General features: G+C 35.7%; 1 long non-coding RNA gene across 2 annotated transcripts; it reads right to left on the bottom strand.

The window, feature by feature from the left end:
* Positions 1–937: 937 nt before the first annotated feature.
* LOC129782026 (uncharacterized) lies at positions 938–6,682 on the bottom strand. 2 transcript variants are annotated; one of them, XR_008744307.1, is made up of 3 exons: positions 1,347–6,682; positions 1,125–1,295; positions 938–1,070 (listed from the first exon to the last, which is right to left on the bottom strand). It is a non-coding gene; the product is annotated as an uncharacterized LOC129782026 (long non-coding RNA). The 2 variants fall into 2 exon arrangements; XR_008744308.1 differs by having other exon boundaries at positions 1,125–1,292.
* Positions 6,683–8,570: the final 1,888 nt, after the last annotated feature.

The raw sequence follows: 8,570 nt of genomic DNA, 5'->3' as shown, positions 1-8,570 counted from the left end.
AAACAAATTACACCAAAGGGCTTTCTAAACACATTTTTGATATAAGATCCGTTATCCTCAGACATTTTTATCAAATCTTGAAAATCATCAATATCCCTGTTAAGCTTCGATTTAGCTTCACTGCTAATTTTTTTCAATACATTTTTGCTGACAATGTCTACCTTCTCGAATGGTTCCCTTTTTTTCTTTTCGTTGATCAACTTAGTTCGTAATTCAAGTGGTTTTTGGAGCTGCAGTTTTTTCATATTTATGTTTCTTTTTACTCCTTTGCAATATGCCGCTTTCAGGTTTTCCCCGTGTATCAGGGTCATAGCGACATTAACATAGACATCGACTTTATATATGTTATCACCATCCGTAACAGAAACAATTTTGAAACGATAAGATCTGCAGGTCTTGTGAGCGCAGACACCATAAAATAGCCAGCCAGATTTGTTGCAATTATGAGAATTTATATTGATTATACAATAGATATTGAATTCTTCATATTTGATTTTTAACAAATCTTCTAAGGCCACTATAAAAGGCCTTCTATGCTTTTGTTGCTTATATTTAGCATCGCCAACCTTGGTTTTGCTTTGCATTATATTATGTTGATCATAATGTTTACACATTTCAATGTTCTTCTTGTTGATGTAAAAAGAACACTCGTAAATTGAAGCACCACTATAAAGTCTTTTTGTGGCAGTTGCCCCACATTCCGCAACCTTGACATTGTATTTGATCCTGTTACTGTTGCCTTTTTCTTTTATCTCTTTTCGTAGGTTTTCAAAGTCCGTTGTATTGAACACAAGTTCAGTTACATCTACATCACTGCTATAAGTAGTATCTTGTGATTTGGTCGATCCTTCAAGATCATTGGTATCAAATGAAACAATCGAGTCTTGCATGTCGTTCGTTGATCTCTCTTGCATTTGACTTACTGATGTTTCGAAAATGCGACATTCAATTTCTGGAGCATTAAGTTCCATTCCTTTCTTACATACTTTTGCAGGAAACTCGACGGATAATGATTTTATTTCGACACGCGATAAATCTGTTCCTTTCAATAAAAATCCGAATGGAGGTTGCTGAAGAATAATACATATTAATACATGAATAATTAATTGGAAATGTCATCTTACTTCGTTATCTTTTCCCGTATTATCAACGCCGTCAAAAGTAGTACTTTGAGAGTCGGCCAATTCCTCGAAATCGTTTGTGTCAAATGATACAAATGATAATGTTCTTGTTTCGACACGTGAAGGAGATGAGTTTGTTTCGGACATATGATCTGTTTTATTTAATAAAAGCTGCTAAATAACAACTATTAATACATGAATTAATAAATAGAAATGTCATCTTACTTCATGAACTCCAACGCAGTCTTGTGGCAAGCAGGCACTTTCATTCTCAAAAGAACATTCTTTGAAATTATCGATCTATAAAAATTTGAAGTTACTGTATGGCGTGACTATTTCAAAGCAATTTGATATTTTACACTTACGTTATGACTTTCAGCGGCAATTGAATGTTCAATATTCTGCGGAAATGATTTCACATTGAAAATTTCAAAATAGTTTTATTAATTTCAGGAAGCTTATAACAATTATAAGGGTTCTCACCTTTCGTTCTGCACGATACTTCTTATATGTTGGATTACAAGCGAAGTTATTCCTAACTTTTTTTAAGTTAGGTGCGCATTTTTCGTTTAATCCCATTTCTACAAGAATTTCTTTCAGATTCTTAGAATTCAATTCGAATAGCTCATCCAACTCTTCTCTAGCGATCAAATCATTCGCTGCATCCCAACAATTCTGCAAAGTAATCTCAGGAGCAAACCGTTTTACGGATTTTCGATGTTTCATTAGAAGGCTTTTGATTACCTTCATACTAGGATAGTTCGTTTTATCTAATCCCATACGCTCCAAAATTACTTGCATGTTCTTAAAATTTAACTTGAAATCATATTCTAGGCACTTGGTTGAAATTAAACTGTTAACCGCTTCTAAACACATCTCTAAATTAATTTTATAAGAGGATGCCATCTTCACAGTACACATTTCTCAATCCTTATAGTACTCCGGTTGGAAAGGGTCTGACTAAATTTACTGTAGGAAAAAACGACACTAGTTTTCAAAGTCCAAATTTTCACTATAACTTTCTCTAATGGTTTCTAAATACACGTGGTGAATAAAAACTTATAAAGATGGATCATATGCTGCTCTGCTACTTTTATACTCCCTGAAATTGGTGGGGTGTTTGTCCTGTCGGCTTCGCTCGGTTAGCTCGGGTGATATTAGTTTGTTGTGTTGATACTGCTTTCATCTCACTTTCGCACGTCTCTTGGTGATGCGATTGAATGAAAAGGATAGAAATTGTTTCGGCTGGTGTACGGAAAATTAGTGTTCCAAACGAAATGGATCGTCGTGGAATGGATCATGTTCTGCTCTGGTGGGGTATTTGTCCTGTCGGCTTCGCTCGGATAGCTCGGGTGATATTCGTTTGTTGTGTTGATACTGCTTTCATCTCACTTTCGCACGTCTCTCGGTGATGCAATGGAATGACAGGTCATGTCGCAACACGTATGCGCTCGCTCCGCGTGGCGCAAACAGTAGATATTATCGTCTATTACTGCTATTAATCACCTAATATTATTCTATACACTAACTTAACGAACCAAAAAAATAAACACCCTTATTCTTGTTTTCGAACGAACACAAAACGTTCGAAAGAATGCCTCATTCGTATCCTTGGTTTCGTACGAAAGAAATCTATCCGTTCGAACATTCGAACATCGTTCGTTCGAACGAATTGCCCTATCCTCGTTTTCGTACGAAAGTGTTTTTTCATCGGTCAGTCAAACGACACTTTTGAGTAGCGAATCAGATGAAGCGTAGAAGAAAATTTAATCGATGTTTACGTTTTTGTGGTTTATTCAGACGCATAAAATACTCAAATTGATTTTCTCTAATGTTTATTTTAATTAGGGTGGGAAATTTCTATAGAAGCAGATAAAAAATATATAGACATGATTTCTTGATCTGTCGATATTTTCAATTTCGCTGCCGGAGAAAATCGTTTGGTCGTCGAGGATTAAATGAATTGCTGCTCGTTTGTGTTGAACAGGTGAACAATAATGGCTTGAGAGTTTTTAACCTGTCCTCAATTACCATCGCCAAGGTTCGAGCCATACAAATTAATAGTTTAGTTAAACGTTTTGTTTCTGAAAAAAATAATACGTGAAAATTGATGATAATTACTTAGTAGAATATCGACATGCTGAAATTTAAACTGCTTAGCCGGATGATTTTCAATTTTTATCCGTTGAATCCATTCCACGTACCGTGTTTCATCCCTTTTGATTATGAAATGATATTCCTGGTCGACATCTCTTCTTATAATAGGAAACAACGGAAATTATGTGACTGTTGGATTTCGCGTTATGATCATAGGCTTTAGTATCACTAACGCAAATTTCTCCATATTTTCATACCAATTCGTTCAACTTTTCAGACCCATTTATCATTGGGTTCTGGTGGAAACATTCAGAAGCTCTTTTAATAATACATTTAAAGAACATGTAGCAATAGTTTCTATTCATGTTTTTAAAAAGTGAACTCAGGGGTATGAATGCCACACAGAAAAAAGCGCAATTTTTATTATGAATTAATTTTGTCGTAATAAAATTTTTACTGAAGTCATAGATTAATACAAACTGAACCTACCTCAATTTCCATGCATTCGTCGGATTCCAGCTGTATTCCACTTTCAATATCATCACAACTCATCGCAATCGTTTCATTGCCGAACGAAAATTCGCCACGGCGCAACTCCGCCACCGAATATTTTCATTACGATTCGGCGCTAGAGTACGTGCTCCCGTGGCCGAGTGGTTAGCGTCCCACACTATCATGCCGGGGGTTCGGGTTCGATTCCCGTTCTGGTCGGGGGATTTTTCGTGAAAGAAAATTCTTCCGGCTTGCACTGTGGTCACGCGTATTCTAGAGCTTGCCCCTCCAGAGTACATTCAAGGCGTGTTATTCGGCATAGAAATCTCAACCAAGCACTACTAATAAAAATGACGCAAGTAATGCTGCGTTGAGAAGGCAAAAGTTTCACTGGAACGGTAGTGCCATCCAAGAAGAAGAAGAAGCTAGAGTACACAACTTCACTTTGGTGACTTAAGATAATAGCGCTGACTTAGTATTTTTTTTATTTTGCGCTTTTTTATGTCGAAATATTTTTCAGTGTTGATCTTAACGCCTACAGAAAATGTATAGCAGACCAGGAGACAGACACTTCTGTCGTCAAAAATTTCGGCGGTCGACGCCATATTTGAAAATGTCGACGCCGGTTTTTTTCAACAAGAAAAATGGGGCCAACGGCGACCGCCGCTAGCTTATTTTTCTAGTTGACTCGATCGGCTACGGATGTTTTTAGTTCATTCAAGTCTGTTCAGAAGATCGGGACTATCCTGTACCGCCTAGTATGGAAACGACCCCGTGTTAACACTAGATTTACCAGCTATTTATATATACCTATTTCTACCAGCACCAGTCAAAATGACTGGTGTATAAGAAAAAATGAATATTGTGGTTCCAGTCTGTACTATTACTTATCAAATGGCGAAAATAAGTTGAACAATATTAATTGTGATAGATAAATGGACTAATAGACATTGTCAAATAACAAAACACTTAATTGTTTACAGTTTGTTGCTCACAATAGATTTTGCAGTGTATACACTTTCTACATAGACTTTTTTTGCATTTATTGCAAATATTTGTAGTCTTATTGTTATTAAAATATTCTATTTGACACCATTTGCGTACAGAAACAGTGCCATTTGTAGTTGGTATATCAGCTTCGTGTGGTATTTGCCTTGAAGTCTGATATTCTGAAGCAAGTTCTTTTGCTAATTGAAACAGAAAGTCTTCTCGTGAGATATTTTCTCCTGTTATGTTTTGTTCAATATCCAGCTATTTCTTCCGGCTGAAACTAAATTATTGAAAAACAGTTGAAGTGGTCACCTTCTGGAACCTGATTTCCATTCGATCAGTGACATCGACGCCAAAATATGTCTGGTTGCCAATAGAAGCGCGTATCGTTCCAAGCAACGAAGTATTTTGAGATCTTAATTTTAACGCCAAAGGAATACTTGTAAAAAATATCAGTTTTACGCTCCTTCATGGTATACGGTTCAAGAAATTTCATTACGACAAATTTGCATAGGGGGATTGATGCATTTCGAGTCTCGCTTTTTCCTAAATAAGGAAAGCCATTTATCACATATTTCGTCTCTACATCAGACGCCAATTAGAATTTTATGCTAAATTTATGGGGTTTGTTTGGAAAATACTGAGTAAATCTGCATCTGGCCTCCGATGGAAAAAGTTGCTTATCCCCGGTAATATAAGTTCATCCCCTGTTTGAAGCTATTTCCTTCGTACGCCCCACGCGCGCACAATATTGCAAGAGATGCCTTCAATTTTTCTTGTGTAATTGTCCACTTTTTTCCAAAACTCGAGAGGCTTCTAACTCTGTACAAATTCGTATATGTTCCAAAATATGGTTATCAATCAGTAATTGGAACGCACTACTTAGATTCCCGTTCATAATATTTCTTTCAGCATGTGCTGTTGGACCGTGTACATCTTTGAAATTACTATGAACTAGTAATCTACCAGCAACACCTCCTTCTTCAATTCTCGTTCAAATAGTTCCGTCTAAAGCAATTTCAGTTTGCTGATTTGGTACGCTTGATTGGAATTTTTACGCAACCACTGTCGCTTGGCTCATCTATATTGTCATCATCAGGAATTTCCTCATCACTACTCTCGATAATAGCACTGTTATCATCACTTCCTTGAGAATCAATTTTTCTATCTAACAAATCATCGCCGCTGTCGTATAATTCACTTTCCACATCTGAACATTCCAGAGGTATGCTGGTTGCATTTTCTAAATATGCAGAACATTTTCAGGGGCTGACAATTGCTGTCAAAATATGTTGAAATTAAAACGCTCTCATACATTTCTTCATAGAAACATGCACCAGTCAGTTTGACTGGTACTGGTTTAAATGTCAATAACAAAAAAATATATTTGTTAGTAATAAATATTAAGTAACATTAAGTTTATAAAATGTTTTTTCTACTTATAGCTACAAAAGTCATAACATCATTTCGGAAAGCAAATGTAATATGTCGTAGGAATTTTAAATTGAAATTGCACGACCAGTCAAAATGACTGGTCTGGTAAATCTAGTGTTAAATAAGTTGCAAGTGGTTGCTCACGGAAGTTACGAAGGCTAAATTCGCGTTCAGTGGATTCAGTAGTAGATGTATATGTATGACAGAAGTGGAGAAAAAGGAATGAAAATGAACAATCGATCATTACCAGAAGTGATGACAACGCGGTTAGATCCAGGAAAAAATCAATACAGTTTTTTTTTATATAATTACGCCTAATTGATCTACTGATTGTAGGACGTATTCTATTCATTTAAAGTGAATACTCACGGGAAAAAGTATGGCGAAATAAGATTTAAATTAATAACAATTTGCAGAACAAGATATTTTTCTCTAGGCTCAATCTGAGAGGAGAACTTGAATTCCATTACTCAGTGGGTTAGGTATTACCTCTGACTACCAAGGAGTCGCAAAGAAAACCCTATTGTAAGATTTATATCACTTGAAAGCATACGTTTACTTATAATAAAATACTTCAGCTTCAAGTCGTCTGAACGAGACTGATCTGAGGAGGTTTCTTATTCAGAAAATCGGAACAAAGTCGAATGATTAATATCACTCGATAATAGTCGATTTCAACTTTTTTTTCGTAAATTTAAGCCGGGAGTCTCGAGTCATGGTTAAGAAGTGTTCTCGATGCATCGATTTCGCGAACTGAAAATTTAATATCGACTAGCATTTCCGAAAATACTAGACTATCCCATGTTGTAGGTTGCTCAACCGATCAAAAATTCGTTTCCTCATATATTTTCTCAAATATTCTTAATTTTTTAAGCACTTTTTTGTGAGAATATGATGAGATTTTACAATAAAACATGAAACAATATTTTGGAATGGGTTAATCACGTTTTGGAATCGGCGCCTATCCGGCTCGACTAAGAAAATCTAGAACTGGACTATAATATTGATCGGCTAAATTTTAGAGAAACTTAGTTTATTCGACCCAAAAAATTATTTTCTTTTTGAATATTTTTTCATTGACCGATGTAATATTTGGTCCAGAGATGTAAGCTGATTTACATTTAAGCCGCGATTCATTAGCCATCGAAGCAAATTAATTGGTCGACTTAAGCTGACTTTCTTGTTATGAACGATCAATTTTTGAAGCCGCCATTCAAATTCAAAAACGATTATTTTAGCAGTAGATGCCGGTTTGATGACTAATGGAAAGACTCGTGTGTCTAATTAAAATGAAAAAAATGTCATTCCATCGCCTCCAAAAAATATCAGCCTTAGGACTTGTCCATTTTTGTGAATTTCTTGAAATTTCAAATGGTTCCCATGACCAGATGAGTCAATTCCAACACTCCACCATCTCAAAATATTCTCATAGGATGGTATGCTTCTAATTCAAATGATAAAATTGACATTCTATCGCCTCCGAAAAATATTAGCCTTAGGACTTGTCCATTATCGTAAATTTCTTGAAATTTAAAATGGTTCCCATGACCAGATGGGTCAATTCCAACATTCCACCATCTCAGAATATTCTCGTAGGATGGTATGCTTCTAATTCAAATGATAAAATCGACATTCTATCGCCTCCAAAAAATATTAGCCTTAGGACTTGTCCATTTTCGTGAATTTCTTGAAATTTCAAATTATTCCCATGACCAGATGGGTCAATTCCAACACTCCACCATCTCAGAATATTCTCGTAGGATGGTATGCTTCTAATTCAAATGATAAAATCGACATTCTATCGCTTCCAAAAAATATTAGCCTTAGGACTTGTCCATTATCGTAAATTTCTTGAAATTTAAAATGGTTCCCATGACCAGATGGGTCAATTCCAACATTCCACCATCTCAGAATATTCTCAGAGGATAGTATGCTTCTAATTCAAATGATAAAATTGACATTCTATCGCCTCCGAAAAATATTAGCCTTAGGACTTGTCCATTATCGTAAATTTCTTGAAATTTAAAATGGTTCCCATGACCAGATGGGTCAATTCCAACACTCCACCATCTCAGAATATTCTCGTAGGATGGTATGCTTCTAATTCAAATGATAAAATCGACATTCTATCGCCTCCAAAAAATATTAGCCTTAGGACTTGTCCATTGTCGTAAATTTCTTGAAATTTAAAATGGTTCCCATGACCAGATGGGTCAATTCCAACACTCCACCATCTCAGAATATTCTCGTAGGATGGTATGCTTCTAATTCAAATGATAAAATCGACATTCTATCGCCTCCAAAAAATATTAACCTTATTGTCCATTATCGTAAATTTCTTGAAATTTCAAATGGTTCCCATGACCAGATGGGTCAATTCCAACACTCCACCATCTCAGAATATTCTCGTAGGATGGTATGCTTCTAATTCAAATG

Source organism: Toxorhynchites rutilus, unplaced genomic scaffold (assembly GCF_029784135.1).
Source record: "Toxorhynchites rutilus septentrionalis strain SRP unplaced genomic scaffold, ASM2978413v1 HiC_scaffold_348, whole genome shotgun sequence".
NCBI lineage: Eukaryota > Metazoa > Arthropoda > Insecta > Diptera > Culicidae > Toxorhynchites > Toxorhynchites rutilus.
Note: the sequence above shows the minus strand (reverse complement) of the source record. Positions and strands in the feature narration are given on the sequence as shown.